This window comes from Hippopotamus amphibius, chromosome 14 (genome assembly GCF_030028045.1).
Source record: "Hippopotamus amphibius kiboko isolate mHipAmp2 chromosome 14, mHipAmp2.hap2, whole genome shotgun sequence".
Lineage (NCBI taxonomy): Eukaryota > Metazoa > Chordata > Mammalia > Artiodactyla > Hippopotamidae > Hippopotamus > Hippopotamus amphibius.
In genome coordinates, this window is record NC_080199.1 from 45,877,226 (window position 1) to 45,896,143 (window position 18,918).

Below are 18,918 nucleotides of genomic sequence, written 5' to 3' on the forward strand. Positions count from 1 at the left end.
GACTCTGAGACTCCCACTAGCTATAGTCCAAGCTGGGCCATGGCAGCTTCCTTCCTCATGCTCTTCCTTAAAAGTCACAGTGTAGGGGTTCAGTGGGACATTGAGCCTACAGGAGCAGGTGCCAGAGTCTTGCACATTGAATTCTAGACCCCCTCCACTGCTCTGCTCTGCTTTTTCATGTCTGGTGGGGGGGAAGCCCAGGTTGGAGGTACCAAGGTGACCCACCCCCTCTTGTTTTTAGAGATAGTGTGGCTATGATGTAGGATGCCAGGCACTTTCTCAGCCAGTACACTTCCACCTCTTTCCATGGCAGTTGATGGTTGCCCTGATGTCCTTGCCCAGGCCAGGACAGCCCTGGCTTCAGTCCCATGATGGTGCCTCCAATAAAATGGCAGTTGACCTTAAAAATAAGTAATAAATTAATTAATTTTAAAAAATGGCAAATAAATAAGTAAAGATGTATTAGGGTCAAGGAGGGCCAAAAACATTTTTTTTTCCAAAAGAAAATTTCATGATATTTCTTACTTAAAGGATTGGGGAAGTCTTGAACCTTCATAAGGCATGATAAACTCTAAAGAAGCTGTGTCCCAGATGTCAATTATATCAGATTTATTTCTCATGCAATAATTTAATGTTCTCAAACTAGACCTATTTCACTGAATTGATATTAATTTTGATATTTATTTTTTGAATCTTACTTGTATATAATTATTAAATTTTCTTTGATTAAAAGCAATAAAAAATTTAAGTCACAATAACTTTATACCTAAATTCATGTTTGGACTTAAGACACAAGCATTCAAATAAACACAATGGCCAATACTACTTTATTATTGTTATTATTATTATTCATATTAAAGTGGTTATGAACAACTCATGTTTGAGAAATCTAATGTTGTAGGAAACTAACTGGTACCAGGAGCAGGGTTGAAGTTCTATAGGCCAATTGGTCAGAAGACTTAGAACACAGACTATCTAAGAGGTTATAGCATAGAAAACAGATTTTTCAAATATTAGTGTTCATGAGAATCACCAGAGCCAGTTCCCAGGCTCCAGAGTTTCTGATTTAATAGAGTGAGATCCAAGGACATACATTTCTAAATTACTTCCCATATGAAGCTGATGCAGTGGTCTGTGAATTACACTGTGAGGCATTCTAGTCTAAAAATCAAGATGAACAGGGAAATGGGGATTTGGACTATGATTGATTATAGTTATGTGGAAGTAAATAGAAAGAGCACCTAAACCAAATTCACAGATAACGAAAGATTCTGTGAGGAGTTAATTTGAAGAATGTTTATGAGATGGCAAGGCAAATAGATCAGGGTCTTTTATAAGAAATACCATAGTGATAGAGAGGCATGGAGTTAGTAGAAGCAAACATGGCATACTTATGAAACAGAAAAGTATTAAGTATGGCTGGAGATTCATAAGCATATCCTGATTAAACACCAGAGAAGGAGATTGCTAACAAAGAGAGCAATGTATTACAAAGGAATCAATATATTCTCAGTGCTACATTCATCAGCTATCCAAAAAGGAGTGTGAATTTCTTAAATTCCTTTTGAATTGTGGTCATATCCCTTAATAGATATTTAGATATCCTTTTATGCAAATATTCTCTTTTGCTGTAATCCACAATTATTAAAAATTTTATATGTACATATGGAGTGGTTAATTACATTTGTAATCTTCCAAGGCCAAATGTTTGACTACTTATTTTTCTAGATAGTCATTTTCCATAGGTAATGTAATAGTTAAGGTTTTCAGGATAGTCCCCCTAAATATTTTCCAATCCTTGAGATTGCAATCTACATAATTTTTATTTATTTGATAAATTAGAATTTACCAAACTTTGTTACACACTTTAGATACAGAAGAGAGATTTTAAAAATCTTCATGCCCACACATGATACCATATCATTTTCCTTTCCTTCTCTACAAAAATGACATGTCTAATACCTGTAGTTGTACCAATAAGCCATTGTTGATTAAATTCTAGATTCCATCTGGTTCGAGAGATAACCGCATCTTAGATATGATAACACAGGCTCTTCCTGTCACAGGTTTCCAGGTATCATTAAGTAACACTCAGCCCCATAGGGAGAACATAGTGTTGGTCCTTCATTTCTGGCATGAATGAAAGTAAATTATGAAAAATATGTTTCTTTTATATACATACTACTTGAGTTAATAAAGTAAAAATTAAAAGGCCTCACTCTGGGCACGTAAGTTGGTACAGCCACTATGGAAAACAATTTGGAGGTTCCTTAAAAAACTACAAATAGAACTACCATATGATCCAGTAATCCCACTCCTGGGCATATACCCAAAGAAAACCATAATCCCAAAAGAAACTTGTACCATAATGTTTATTGCAGCACTATTTACAATAGCCAGGACATGGAAGCAACCGAAATGCCCATCAACAAATGAATGGATACAGAAGATGTGGCATATATATACAATGGAATATTACTCAGCTATAAAAAGGGATGAGATGGAGCTATATGTAATGAGGTGGATAGAACTACAATCTGTCACACAGAGTGAAGTAAGTCAGAAAGAGAAAGACAAATATTGTATGCTAACTCACATATACGGAATCTAAAAATGGTACTGATGAACTCAGTGACAAGAACAAGGATGCAGATACAGAGAATGGACTGGAGAACTCGAGGTATGGGAGGGCGCGGGGGGTGAAGGGGAAACTGAGAAGAAGCGAGAGAGTAGCACAGACATATATATACTACCAACTGTAAAATAGATAGTCAGTGGAAAGTTGTTGTATAACAAAGGGAGTCCAACTCGAGGAGGGAAGATGCCTTAGAGGACTGGGGCAGGGAGGGTGGGGGGACTCGAGGGGGGGAGTCAAGGAAGGGAGGGAATATGGGGATATGTATATAAAAACAGATGATTGAACTTGGTGTACCCCCCCCCAAAAAAAAAGATTAAAAAAAAAAAGGCCTTACTCTTTAGTAATGTTCTGCTGTAATTTCAGCATAGTATTTCTGTCTTTATAGATGAATAATCAATCAACCAGACCTCTAGCATTTTTAGCCACTGATCTTAAAATATTAGATTTCATAAAGGGTAAAATAATCATTAGTTTTTTTGGTGAGGGTTCACACCTTCTCCCAGCTTTGTCAATATGTGTGGTGTCCTATCAACTTAAAAATGTATTCAATCCATCAAAAATTATTCTATTTTCTTTCTATACTGACCACCAGCCAAGACTTGTCTTGAAATAGAGCTCCCACTAATGCACATATTAAGGTTAGCAGACCTTTTTCAGTATGATGATAGGCCTGCAGTATTTCAATTGTGGTATGATTCAGAATTTCAAATTTTGTTCCTAAAACTTCTGCTTGGCCTGTTGGAGCTAGTGCTGATTAAAGTATCACATATGTGTTTGTCATTGGGAGTTAAGGGAATGTGCTCAAAGCAAAAAAAAAAAAAAAAAAAAAGCACCCAAAATTGCGGATTGCCCTATGAAATTTTCTATTGCGCAGTAAGTTCCAACATAATCTGTCCTTGTGCATAGATCTTTGATGCCAAGGAATTCTTCTTATGCTATATTTAGACTTTTTTCCCCTGATGATATTAAGTACAATTCTTTAACACAACAGAGATTTAGTGAATGTAAAAGGAAAATTTCACTACTTGGCCTATCTTTGGATTGCTTGAACACAATTGTGTTGCCTTATGTCATTTACCCCAGTGTCTAGTACTGTGGATGTGCTCAAGGCATCTGCTTTAAAATCCCAATCTCCTTCTGTGCTAGCTAGTAAGTCTTAATTCTTCCTCTAAATTTACAGAAGAATTTCTGTAACTGAATCCCTAATATTGGTGGTATCCAAACATATCTAGGGTCCATCTGCTTGGTTGCATCTCAAAACTATTGTATTTAGTCCAAGAGTCTGTAAATATTTTAACATTTTTCTGAGGATATATCTAATTCCTCTTACACTGCTCAACACTGAAGATTCAGCTGTATTTATTGCATGAATTTACTCCCACCATCCTTCACCTAGATATGACCAACTGCATGGCTTATTTTTACTGATTTCCAAACAATATCATGACTTTCAATCCAGGGATTGTCATCAGTAAGTCAGAAAGCATGTTTTCCCCTTGGTTGCAAGTGAAATTGTGGTTCAAACTATGTAACATTATGAGCAGAGAGGTCTTGGAGTCCCCAACATTGCCTCTAAAGGAATTGAAGCAAGTTTTTCTTAAAGAGAATGGACTCCCTCTAACATTTTTTTTTGGGGGGTGTACACCAGGTTCAATCATCTGTTTTTATACACATATCCCCATATTCCCTCCCTTCCTTGACTCCCCCTCCTCGAGTCCCCCCCACACCCTCTAACATTTCTTGTCACATGATCTAGAATCTTGAACTTCTTCTACTTCACTCAAATATTTCTCTGATGTTTAACAAAACATGTTTTTCTGTTCACTGGGCATGCTGATGTCTTTTTATGTTGAAAGATGTCTCTTTTATGCCCAGTAACAAGCTACAAATATGATACAGTAAGCCTACTTCAAATCCAAAACACAAGCAATATTCACTGAGGTGTAATTTTTAATTCCCACCAAGGACTCCATTCTTTATTCTTTTTAATTTCAGAAACTCTTAAAATTATTTGTGTGTTTGGTTCATAATGTTCCACAAGCAATGTTTGAGCCACAATATTTCTATATCTTTTAATGCTTATTTATTTCTAGGCCTCATTCAAATACAAATCTCAGGACCTTTTGGATAGGGTCTACCTTTCTTCCTAAATGAGAGATGTGATTCACCAGAATCCAAATTGTCCCATTAGCTTCTGTACTCCCTATTTTGTTGTCAGGATCAGTAAAAAAAATAGAAGTCTATTTCTCATTTTTGGAGAGATATTTTAGCTCATTATAATTGTCCCCAATGCTTCACAGACTCTGCTGAATTTTGAATTTTGTCTGCTTAAATCATCCAGTCTTTATTTGTTATATGGCTGACTACTGTCCTATTTTCCTGTCTCTCTAAGAAAGCAATTATCACTATAGTTTCAACTTAATGCATAAATGGATTCTAATGATTTTTACAGTCTAAGTGCTGTTGTATTTCTTTATGATAGTATGCCAGTGAATTAAATATTCCATTTAGAGAATCATGAGAACGTACTGAAGTCCACTCCACATAAATGTGGATAATGTTTGGCTGTATTACAAAAAGAAATGGGTAAGAATGGGCTAGTTAAATTTATTTTGATATATCAATAAACGGTCTTGTTGCATTTCTTTATCATATCTCTTCCAGAAAAATCGCTTAGTGAAATTGTCTTGTTTGCTTCCCAATAGCCTTGCTGTCAATCTCCATGAATCTACTGCCAGATGGAGTCCTTAAAAAGTTAGTTCTTAGAAATCAATACTCTCACTTGGATCCATTTCTTAATCAGAGGAATAATATTTATCATCTCCCAGAATTCTGTGTTTGTTAGTATTTATTAAAGAAGATGGTAGGGAAATTTCAAAGTTTTCCAGATGTCCAGTTTTAATCAGGTCAAGGGTATATTTGGCTCACCACTAATTTAAAAAATGGTAGGTTTAGATCTCTCCATTTATACATAATACCATATCAATTATACTTTAATGTAATGGTGACAAAGCACAAAACTTGCTCTCCTTCATAGTTTTCAATCTTCTACTAGAGCATATCTGTACCCTCCATATTTTACATGGGTCTTTTAGAGTATTCTATCTCTAGTGAGCATTGCACATTTACTGCCCATATCCAGTCATCTCTAAAAGTTTCTCATATTTTTTTGTCAACCTTTCTCCCATACAATTGCCTAAGACCTTGGCAAAATCCCTGTCAGGGATTTGGCTAGAAGATCCCTGCCTTTCAGTTAATCATTTTCAAATTATTTCCTATTTAATCAAGGGGAGAGTATTTATCTTATAAGTAAATATCATTTCTATGTAAGCAGCAGCAACAACAGAAGTATCAAAAGATTTTCCAGTAACTGGAAGAACCAGTACTATTCACTCTATTTTTGGTTTTAGTTTCTATATTTATTCTACCTTTACAATTTTTGTTTTTGCTTTTTATTTACCAGTGCTGTCATATAACAAGGAAATAGTCTAATTACTTTTGCCTTTACTTGGTGCTCCTTGTTTCACACTTTAACCAATTCCCAGGTCTATGTCATTCAAATATTATTAATATATCCCAAATGATCTGCCATATTTGTCCACATAAGCTATGCAGGGATGCACAGAGAGATATTATGGAATCAAAATACCATGTTGTTTTTTTTCTATCCTTTTTTTGACAAAAAGTGTATTAGTAATTTTGATTCATGGATCTGAATAATATTCCATTCCTATAACCAATCTATACCATCACAAAGTGTTAACTTGGAAAATAAAAGAATGATTGAACTGAACTAATCTAAGAAAGTGAGAAGGAAAGAACGAAAGAGGAAATGAAAGAAAGAGGAAAAGAAGGAAAGAGAGAAAAGAAAGGAAGAGAAGGGAAGGGAAGGAGGGAGAGGAAAGGAAAGGAAAGGAAAGGAAAGGAAAGGAAAGGAAAGGAAAGGAAAGGAAAGAAGGAGGGAAGGAAAGGAAAGGAAAGAAGGAGGGAAGGAGGGAGGGAGGGGAGAAGAGAGAGAAGAAAAAAAGAAATCCCAAGTTTTACACAACATTGAGCTTTCTTATTGGTTACTGGAGGATACAATCTGACCAGTTCTGGTAAATGATGATAAGATGCAGCTCCCTAAGCTTCCTATTTGCTGCACTGCAATGCATTTTGGGTTCAGAGTCTGAGACCAAAATTTGTGAGAAAGGAAAGCCACTGAGGAAAAGATCCTTTATTTATTTTTTGGTACCTCACTAGTCAATAGTCACATTTATTTGCTATTTATTCCCCATCCTAGTACCCTTTATTTCCCTTTCATATTCAGTTGTTCTAATGCATTTGATGAAAGTTCTTTCTGTGTATGTTCTTCATTTTTATTGTTATTGAAGTGTAGTTGATTTACAATATTATGTTTGCTTCAGATGTATAGCATAGTGATTCAGTATTTTTACAGATTATATTCCATTAAAAGTTATTGCAAAATAATGGCTATAATTCTCAGTGCTATACAGTATATCCTAGATACTTATCTATTTTATACATACTAGTTTATATCTCTTAATCTCATACCCCTGATTTGCCATCCCCCTTTCCCTTTTCCCTTTGGTAACCACTAGTTCTCTATATCGGTGAATCTGTTTCTGTTTACATGTATTTTTAGTTTAGTTGCATTAGGCAATAGAACTCATAATTTAAATTTAATTCTTAATCAAATAAGTTTTTTTAATTATCTGTATTATTTATAAATATTGTGTTCAACAATATGCTTCATTAAATTGTGCTTATCCATTGCCGTAGGGATGAACATCTAGATTTTTCTCTCATGCCCCATTACCACAATCTACAGTAGTATATATACTCTGTATATACATGTGCAAGAATTTCTCTGAATAGGTACCAAAAAATAAGATTCCTGCATCGTAGTGTTCACATTCTTAGTCTGACCAAATAATGCCAGATTACTTTCCAGAATGACTGCATCAGCCTTTTCCATTACCAGTATTGCATGAAGCATCCATATTCCATATCCCTGACAACATATGGCATTCATTATCCAACCTTTCATTTTGACAATATGAAAAATACATAGTGGAGAGCAACATTGTTTTAAGATAGCAACAATTAATTAATAGGTTTGAGCACATATTTTTGTTTTACTTTCTGCCTTTATTCTTTTATGAATTACATTTTTAAACTATTATTATCTTTTACTTCCTTCATTTCTTTAGTGATTTTTAGGAGTTTTTATATTATCTAGATATTCGCCTTTGTTGGCTTTAGATATTGTGAATATCTTTCTAAAAATATCATTTGTCAGTTAACTCAATCTTGATATCACTGAATGGAAATCCTTATGTTAATCATATATTATTTTATTCTTCATGGTTTGTGTCCTTGGTGAATTAAGAAACCACATTTTAAAAGAGTTTAACTTGGATATTTGTGAACTATTTATCATATAAATATTAAAATAGTGTTATTTATTTCCAGCTGGAATTAGGATTGGGTTTGCATTGAATTTATAAAGTCATCTTAGAAAAATTAATACTTTTTTATGGGGAATATTATATTTTGTGGGGAATATTTTCAAGTCTCCATTACTTTCTATATATGCCTTAGTATGGTTATAACACAACTCTCCTTTTAGTTCTTTTTTTAATTAATTAATTTATTTATTTTATTGACTGTGTTGGGTCTTTTTTGCTGTGCGCAGGCTTTCTTTAGTTGCGGTGAGTGGGGGATACTCTTCGTTGTGGTGCGTGGGCCCCCCATTGCCATAGCTTCTCTTGTTATGGAGCACTGGCTCTAGGCATGTGGGCTTCAGTAGTTGCAGCACATGGGCTCAATAGTTGTGGTGCATGGGCTTAGTTGCTCCACAGCATGTGGGATCTTCCTGGAGCAGGGATCAACCCCATGTCCCCTGCATTGGCAGGTGGATTCTTAACCATTGCGCCACCTAGGAAGCCCTCCTTTTAGTTCTTTCATATTCTTTTTTAGGTTAATTCCTGGGTAATTTAGTTTTTGATTCCAGTGTGTCATTTATATTTTCTAGCTGGATATTACTGGTTTTGACAGTGTAATTGTCTTTTGTAAACTGGTCTTCTGTCAATCATCTTAATGGTCTTATTTCTTTGCTTATTGTGTTAGTTTTCTTTGTCAAAAATGAGTGGTAAAGAACCCCAAGTCTAAAAGCACCAGGCACTACAGCCATCCCTGTTTCCTGACTTTCAACTGGCAATGTCTCTGGACAAAGTTTCACTGTAAATCACTTTGAAAAAAAAGTAGAACTGGAAATATTAGACTATAATTCATCAGCTCTGAGGCACAAGTTGATTCTTTCCTCAGTGGTCCTTTATTCAGCCCTGACAGTTTCATGCTAACACTAGAATGGGTGTGTATAAGAGAAAGATGTAAGAACAGAACTTAAAAGTTATCCCCCAAACTATAACCCCACTGCTGATCTGGGGATGTTCTATCACCAGCACCCTGCCACTCCAAGCAGATACTAAATAGTCCTCAATCTATCTTTTAATGTTTCATTGTTTATTTTTCAGATCCATGCTTCTCTCTCACATCTGTAGTTTACTTAGGGAAGGAAGTTCATGCTAATTCACCATTTTATGATGACCAGGAAGACCTTATGTTTGAACTTTCAACTTTTTCTACATACTTGTGTGAAGATTTAAAAATTGCTAAGGTTAAAAATGCATTGCTAATATAATCACAAAATGGTTTGGTTTATTTAATAATCAATTAAAAGTAGGCAAATTTATTTTTAGGTTTTTGCAAGTTTAACTATCAGAAAAAAAGGTATTGAATGACAAGGATAATACCTAATTGTTATATTGTGTATGTGCTAACATAAAAACAACTCAGCATAGATGCACTTCTATGAAACAATTGGCCTCCATTCTTCACAAATGTCAATGTCATGTAAAAATGAGTTGAAGAATTTTTTTCTAGATTTCAAGAGACTTAAATCTCCTGAAAGCTAAAAGCAATTGTTGACTTAAAAAATATACATATGCACAATGTGAGTTGTGAGTTAAGTTTTATTTGGGGCAAAATGAGGACTGCAGCCTGGGAGACAGCTTTTCAGATAGCTCAGAGAAACTGCTCTGAGGAGGCAAAGGGAGGAGCGAGGATATATAGGAGTTTTGCAACAAACAGCAGATAATTGGGAACATCAAAAGATTATTGTTAAATAAAGAAAACCAGATATCTCAAGTTAAGAAATTTAGTGCTTTTCTATGTATTGGAAGATGCAAGATTCTGAGCCCACTGAAAACATTTCTTTGGTATGCACCTCAGCTATCTGAGGCCAGTATCCTGACACATCCTGAGTTTCCTCAGGGCTCACCACAGGGAGTGGCTGCAATCTGATGGCTGCTAGATGGCAGGTATTCTTTTCAGCCCTGAGTTTTCTCCACTCACCAGCTCACATTGGAGGGCTGTAATCATTGATGACAGTGATATATTTATTTATTTATATGGCAGGAAATATTCCATTTATAAATATTCCATTTCATTTATAAATATTCCATTCATCAGTCCCTCCTCTTGTTTGGAAATTTGACCAATGTTTGGGAGACATTTCATGACTAAATTTTGTCCCATAACACTGGGAGGCTTATCCCAGATCAGGCAAAATTTCTCATTGATACACCACTCTAGGTGTTAATATTCAGATTCGGCCCTGTTTAATCATCAGATAAAAGATTCTCTGGATCCTCTGTTTTACTAATCTATTATGATCCAGGATATATTTTCCCTTGTTGCATCTTCCCATATCTAGAGTTGCACTATTACAATCATTGATCACATACAGAACTATATATTTGATCAACTGCTTCAAGTTGCCTAGTCATCACTATTTTTGTTAGAGGCTCAGTCACACACTTAGTGATACAAGAAACAATAATCTTGTAAAATAGGCAAAATACAAATAATATAGTTAATAACATTAATAGAGTTAGAAGTAAATATTTAAGCCAAAACCTTCCCATGCCAAACCAATTTTCTAAGAGGTCATCAAGACTTTGGAGTGGGTCACTTAAGACAGAAATCTGATTTTTCATGTAGTTAATTAAACATGTTATACTAGATTTTCATCAGGTATGAAAACAGCATTCAGTTTGAATTGTGGCACAGGTATCTACCTAAAATGCTATAAGGATGTCAAGGGCCACGTTGTTTTGTAGCACTGCTGTTTTTTATCATAGAGACCTCAGAATTCAGTAGGCTAGTAGCCTGCTTATCATCACTGAGTACTGTAAAAGACAACAATCTCATAAAATAGAGAGGATATAAGTAATGCAGCTAGTAATATTGACAAAGTCGTGCAGCAAGGAGACACAATCATAAACAATTTGGAAACAACATTTTAAAGCAATTAGTATAACTAGTTGTAAGAGACAAAGGTTTTCTAAAAACAAAGATTAAAGTTAGTAAATTTCCCAAAGTCATAAGTTTATAAATCATATTCCTCAGTTCATTTAGTCCCACATAATTGATTCCTGTTGATTTGGATGAAGTAATCAGGTTTTCCATCACTTGTTACATAGTTCAGTGGTATTATCTAAAGGCCATCAGAAACATGTTTGTTTAAAAAGTTATTTTTAATGTTTCTTTTTAAAATATGTTTATTTATTTATCTATTTATTTATTTATTTATTTATTTAATTTGTTTATTGGCTGTTTTGGGTCTTTGTTCCTGCACCCAGGCTTTCTCTAGTTATGGCAAGCAGGGGATACTTTTCATTGTGGTGCACAGGCTCCACATTGTGGTGGCCTCTCTTGTTGTGCAGCACGGGCTCTAGGCACATGGGCTTCAGTAGTTGTGGTATGTGAGCTCAGTAGTTGTGGCTCTCAGACTCTAGAATGCAGGCTCAATAGTTGTGGCACATGGGCCTATTTGCTCCGTGGCGTGTGGTGTGGGATCTTCCCAGAGCAGAGCTCAGACCTGTGTCCCCTGAATTGGCAGGTGGATTCTTAAGCACTATATCACCTAGGAAGTCCCTACAAAGTTATTTGTATGAATCTTCTTGAAAATCTTCATTTTGTAAAAGCATTGGGAGAAAACAAAATAACATGGTTAAAGATTTGAGTACAGTGCAATTAATAGAAAACTTGGGTGTTTCTGTGACATATAACATTTTAGAATAACTAGAATTATGGCATTATAGAAGACATATGAGATGTTAGGGATTTCATATAAATTTTGGAATATCTATATTAATAATATATATCCATACACTATAACCTCAGGTTCATCTCCAATCACTTGACAATGTTTCTGAAGTAGTTACAGATATCAAATAAACTTACTTAGTTTAACACTCATCTCTGAGATGTCTTAGGATACTCCTTCAAATCATCCCAGAGTCAGCTTGAGGTTAAAAGAGCTTTAGTTAGATTTTGAGAAGTTTGTTAAAAAATATCAAGCAGGTTTTAAAACACAACAGGATCATAGGTCACTGTGAAACAATACTTATTCTTTTAACTACAGTCACAAAATGATTGAAAGAAAACAATAACTACAGATCACTTAAGGGCACAGAAATGCACATAATCTGCTTCATATATCTGTATGGTGCCTATTTCTCAACCTAGGTAGTCCCTTGTTTGACTTTTAATGTTGGGGACCAGTAGGCATTTAACCTTAGGTACTGTAGTAATATCAAAACCTTGTGTTTTAATCACATAAATGCCCATTTTATTTATCACATTTTAAATAACTATCTAAATATTTCTTTATTCAATTGAGATAATTCCTTTAAAATTTCTACTTTGTTGGAAATAGTATCTAGACTTTCTTTACAGGATTTTTCCTGTTAACATTAATTATTCTAATGCTTTATTAGCATCTGGAAGACCCAGTGAGGAGAAGCAAAAACCACAAATGAAGCTTCCTAATCCAGTTTTTCTTTTTTTAAACTAAAGTTCTTAGCTTAACCATTAGATATATTTATTCTTTGTTACTCTTCCATCTGTAGTTTGATTTTTGTTTTATGGGTACCAATAAAACAGCTGTTTGTGAGAGTATTCTAGATTCATCAATTTGTCAGTTTCTCCAATTTAAAAATATTACAGGCAGGGGGACTCATTCCAGGGCCTAAGAGTAGGCTTTTGTCTAACACTCAGAAATGAATTGTCCAAGGAGACACATGTGCTGACAAAGCAAGAGATTTTATTGGGAAGAGGTGCCTGGGTAGAGAGCAGGAGGGTAGGGGAAATCAGGAGAACTGCTCTGCCATGTGGTGGCTCACAGTCTCAGGTTTTATGGTGATAGGGTTATTTTCCGGGTTGTCTCTGGCCAATCATTCTGACTCAAAGTCTTTCTGATGGCATGTGCAACTGCTCAGCTGAGATGGATTTAAGCAAGTATTCTGGGATGTTGGAAGGACATGTGGGTTGATGTCTCCTCTCTCCTTTTGACCTTTCCCACATTCTTCTGGTTTGTGGTGTCTTGTTCGTTCCATGTTTCTTACAGCATCTTCTGTCATAAAATAAGTCATGCAAATTATTACTGCCTTTGCCTGGCCAGAGCAGGTGGTTTCAGTCAGTGTTTCCCTAACTCCACCCTGAGAGACTTCATAGTTTAAGATACTTTTTGGGAATTGGGGAAAAGGTCTCTTTCTTCTGTAACCACTTCCTGATGAGAGTGGGTGAAGTCCTGCCTCATAGAGTAGAATTTTCGTTCCACCTGATCAAAATTTGGGGTGAGGGCTACAGAATATGTGACTTTCAGCAATTCAAGTGAGGCAGGTTAATAATAAAAGCAGGGAAGGAAGAGGCAAACAGAAGAGAATGCAAGCCTCAGGGAATAAGTAACTTATGGCCTCTTTTACAGAGATCCTGCCATAAACAGCCCAGACATCTGAGTCAAGGAGATAAGGGAAAACCTAACTTCTGCACTCTGGCCTCTGTACCTTGCCCCTGCCTAGATAAACATAGCTATAGGCTCCCAAAAAGCACGGGAACTGGTTTATAAAAGGGGAAACTTTTCTTTGTTTCGGGGCTCAGTCTTTGGATGTGAGTCCACTGGGCCTGTACCAGTACAATAAACATTGCTTCCTGTATTACAAGCCTCGGTGTCCTGCCTACCTCTACCGATTCCTTCAACACAAGGGCTTGTCTGAAATCACACCCATACTGTCACCTATTTATTTCCTTAGATGTCTGAACCATAGCTGCCCCGTTTTGCCTTTTATTTGTAATTTTCTCCTTAATAGCCAAAGTAGATGTCACCATTAATGATGTTAGAGTTTCTCTAGCTATGAGAAGATTCAAGAGTTTGGGCTCATAAAATCTTCTCCTGAAAATATCTGACTATCTGAAGGCCAGTTCTGCCAGGTTTTCTCAGAGTACACAGTGCCTCCCTCACTCCTGATCTCTGCCTTAAATTCCTTTCAGGGAGTGTTGAAGGTCAGCGGCTGCTAAGGCCATTGACTTTATCCTTGCAGAGGGAGATAGAAATTTTCAGTTGGCAGAGCCCCTTCAGGGTCATAAATTTGACAATGGTTTGGGGGGCATTTCATGACCACTTCATCCCACGGTGCTAGGAATTCTTATTCCCAAGTCTGGTGAAGATTTCATTGATAGGCCATTCAATGCGCTGTTATTATGTAACTAGACCTTACAAACAGCCAAAAATTCTCTGGACCACATATCTAGTCTACTCTCTTATCGTCCAGGAAAATATTCCCTCTTGTTGCTTCTTGCCATATCTAGAGTTACACTACTACCATAGTTGATCTTATATGGAACTATATATCATCATTCTATCAGAGGCTCAGTCACACACTTGGTAATGCAAGAAATAACAATTTTGTAAGACAAGCAATATAAAAAAACAGTGTAGCTAGCATATCAGTAAGGTCATAAGCAAGAATATAAGTTAAGAACTTCCATTTGGTGCAGCTCAATATATCCCAAGTCATCTGATTTAGTCTGTTCTGTACTAATCCTTATCTTTAAGGAAAATTATATATTGGCATTGTCCATAAGGCATCCAGCCCAGTTTCCTACTGTTATCCTTAGTGTGGTTTAATCATTCTCAACATAAAGGAGACTTTACATGTAAATTTCCATAACCTGGTGTTAACTTCATAAAACCATTCCAAGATTGTGGGAGGTCTTATTCCTTGGTTGAAATTTTGCTTATTGCTCTGAACTTGAGTAATAGAAGAAAAGTCATATTTATGGCTGGAGTCAGAGCAGGCATTATTAATTGGCCAGGTGAAGGGATTCCACCTAGTAATATCAATAGTTACTTGAACATGACTATAATTTTTCTTTTAAAGTAAATTTTCTCAGGGCCAACCAATTAGAGCCTTTGAGTGGAGAAATTCACCAAAGTAACTCAGAAGTACTAGGCACAGGTAATTGGCCACAAACTCAGCAATTGCATTGATTTTTAAAACTAGCATAGGATCATGCCCATGATAGGAAGACATTTGATTCATATGCAAGGGTCCAAGAAGTCAAGAAAACACTATAAATGATCATACGACTCAGGTTAAGGATCTTGGGCAAAGTGTCTAATTCTGATGTCATCTCATCCTAGCATGAGTGTAGTTTCTCCTCTGTTTGAGCATTGCTTTAAGGTGTGTTTGAGGTCAGCCACCCTCTCTATAAGCCAGTCCAGTGCAGGGGCCCTTTGTGAGTGGAAAGTAATCCAAGAGTCAATTCTCTTCAGTTTCACTGTGCATGAGCTAGTTAAGAGTATTTGATAAGCGTCCTTCCATCCAGGTTAGAGATAGTTCTTTAAATTATGTATTTTCCAGTGTGCATAATCCCCTGGTTGTAGGTCATGGGGCATCTGATCTTCATCCAAAGGTAGATTACTGAGATAAGCTTCAGAAACAAACTTAGAGTGTCCTGCTAATAATTCAATTTGACTTTACATTAATATAGCATAACAGCAAGGAACTATCCAGGAAGTGAATCTTAGTAAATACAGATCTCCATAACAAAACTGGGATTTAACATTCACTGAAACATAATCTTTTTCTCTCTAAACTTACCCTCTTTTTTTTTTTTTTTTTTTTACCAAATGTAACCAAATTAAGATTAATTTCTCTGTAAAATAAGTCTGGTCTCAATGCTTGGCCTGATGATTTATATAACTGTAATTGATCATATAGACTTGCTGAAACTTTTATAAGGACTCAGACTGGACTTTAAAAAGACCTCTCAGGGTAGGAAAGTCACACCAAGGGCTTGTCACAGATTTTTGCCTAACATACGTAGATGATTTTCTCCCTTTTCAGGTCTCCAAAATACCTTGGGATTTCTGTACCTGCTAGTGAGGTAAACTTCAAAATTTATTTGATAAAGCTGCTGGGAGCCTAGGAGTTTCCAATGTCTGGAGGGAACAGATAGAGAGAAAAGATAAATGTTTCAATTCTGCTTACAAAGGTATAATTTACCAAATTACTGTAAGTCATAATTAGTTTGAAGGGAAGGTTTTCCTTACACCTGGAAAACACAGATTTAAACCAGTGATTTTTTCAGATAGAAACCATAAGATTTAAAACCATAATCACCAGTTCACTCAATCCTATATAACAGATCTTTTGTGCTAACAGCTTTATGAAGCCATCTGTTTTTTCTTTAGAATTCTTCAATTTCTTACCCAATTCAGCATTATAGTTTGAAAGTCAAAACCTTGTATTTATCCAAAAGTCCTTTCTACAAATCTTCTTGAAGAGAAAGCATTTTTGCAAAGGCATTAAAGTGAAACTGTAACTGTCTATAGTGACAAAAGACTTAAGAATTCATATTTAAATTTGATTATAATGCAATTGACAAAGAAACTTGGTTACTGCTGTGACATACAACACTCTAATATAATAACTAGAATTGTGACCAGGACATGTCAGAATTTTAGGAACTCCATATAATTGTTAGGATATCTATATTAGTAACATTTACAATACAATATAACCTAAGAAGATTTATTATGCATTTGACAATACTTCCCATGTAATTTAACATACCAAATGAACCTAGTTTATATTTCTCTTTGGGATGTTTCAGGGGCCATTTGAAGCATCCCAAAGTTAGCTAGAGGTAAAAAGGTCTTCATTAGAATTTGATTTAGGAAGTTTTGTTAAAAAAAAAAAATATATCCAAAAGGGTTTAGAACGCTTAGTCAGATCAAATGACAGGTCACTGTGAAACAATAGTTATTCACTTAGCCAAAAGAACAGTAAATATTTCAAAGGCAAATACAGAACAGATCACTTAAAAGGTAAAGAACCTTGAAATCTGTTGTCAAAGGCACTTCAACATTTTAAGAAATCTTTTCCTCTTAAGACAGAGAAAAGCTAAATTCAAATGTTGTATCTGCTTAATTTTGAAATTCATTTACTCAATTAAATTTATTTTAAACTTAGTCAATCCTGACCATGCACAAAACTCTTCTAAGGGTCCACTTTCCACAAATCTTTCCTCACTTCCTCTAACCATCACTTTGTTTATTCTATTCAGAAACAGCCACCTGTAAGTCTGACCTGCTTCCTTTTCCCTTAATAAAATGTAATTCCATTCCTCATACCTTCTTTACTGAAAACACATATTCTAATTTCCTACTGTATATGGAAATGTTTCCTTTATTATTTCTATTAGCTTCAGTTACATGTATAAATTAAAATCCTCAGCTCTAAAAAACCTTAATTTCTTGTGAAAACTAAGAAGCAAGCAATTATGAACTGTACTTTACATTAGCATTCTGTAGATTGATGAATATAAATACCAGTGATAATTTCTAAAAACATTTACTTTCTTGCAGAAAATATCTCAGTGTGACACTGAACATATTTATTAATAGTTCTAACCTGTTGTTTCTCTGTAAAAGGAAGCCAGTGTTCAGTAATTAATGTTTCAGTATCTTATTCCTAAAACTTGCACACAAAGGCCATCTCATTTGCATTTTCTTTCCTTAAAAGTTTCTTTTCATTGAGTTACTTTCCTTGCTAACAAAATTGCAACAGATATAAGTCTTGTGTAACTTCTATTAAACCTAGATACAATGAAAGTATACTTAATGTTGATGACTCTAAAGATGTCTATATTAATTAGATCAACAAACAAACATTAATACTAGCTATTAATTTAATACTGAATATTTCCCAGTTCATGGGAACCTGAAATTCATTTAGTTTTATTTCTTTTGTATTTATAATTGTTTTATTTGTAAGAGCTCACTTTACTTTAAACCAATTAAATAGAGCTCATTTACAAATTAACCTCAGCAATATTATCCAAAGACAAAGACACATACCAAGACATACATATATCTAGACAGACACAATGAGAGATGTAACTTTTTTTCTAAACTTAGTCATGAATTAGATATCACAATATACAATTCACTAGTTTATAAATAACAGTTGGAATAAGTAAATTTTAAAAGGCTTCCTCCCATTTTCCCCTCAATCTCAGGAATTAGAGATGGTCTAGCTAAGTGTTCTTCCTGAGAGCCCCCGTCTCAAGGCACAGGGAGAGAAAATCAAGTTCTCCTAGTAGAACTTGTTCCCTCAGAGTCAGAATTCTGAAAAAAAAAAAAAAAGTTTGATCATGCTTGCTTTTACTAACTGTAATTGCAAAAGAATCAGTTTTGGAACTTTCAAGAGTTTTACATCTGCATCAGGAGGTGACCAGGGACAAAAGTGTGCTAGTTGTGCCTGCTATGATGGGTCTGTTGGTGGGCAAACTGGTCTCAGAGTGTTCAGCATGTAAGTTGTAGAGAAGATATCCTGCCAGAGTTGCCATTTGTTGCAGGAAGGGGGACCTTTTCCAGGGCCCAAGAATGGGTTCTTGTCTAACAGTTGGAAATGAATTGTCCAAGGAGACACACGTGCTGACAAAGCAAGTGACTTTATTGGGAAGGGCTGCCTGGGAGGAGAGCAGGAGGGTAAGGGAAACCAGGAAAACTGCTCTGCCATGTGGTTCACAGTCTCAGGTTTTATGGTGATAGAGTTAGTTTCCAGGTTGTCTCTGGCCAATTATTCTGACTCAGGGTCCTTTCTGGTGGTATGTGCAACCATTCAGCCAAGATGGATTTCAGTGAGAATTCTGAGAGGTTGGTAGGACGTGTGGACTGGTTGTCTCCTTTCTCCTTTAGACCTTTCCCATATTCTTCCAATTGGTGGTGTCTTGTTAGTTCCATGTTCCTTACTAAAATAAGTCATACAAATTGCTACTGTCTTTACCTGGCCAGGGCAGGCGGTTTCAGTCAGTGTTTCCCATAACAAAAGGATCCATCATTCGGTCATTAATAAAATCCA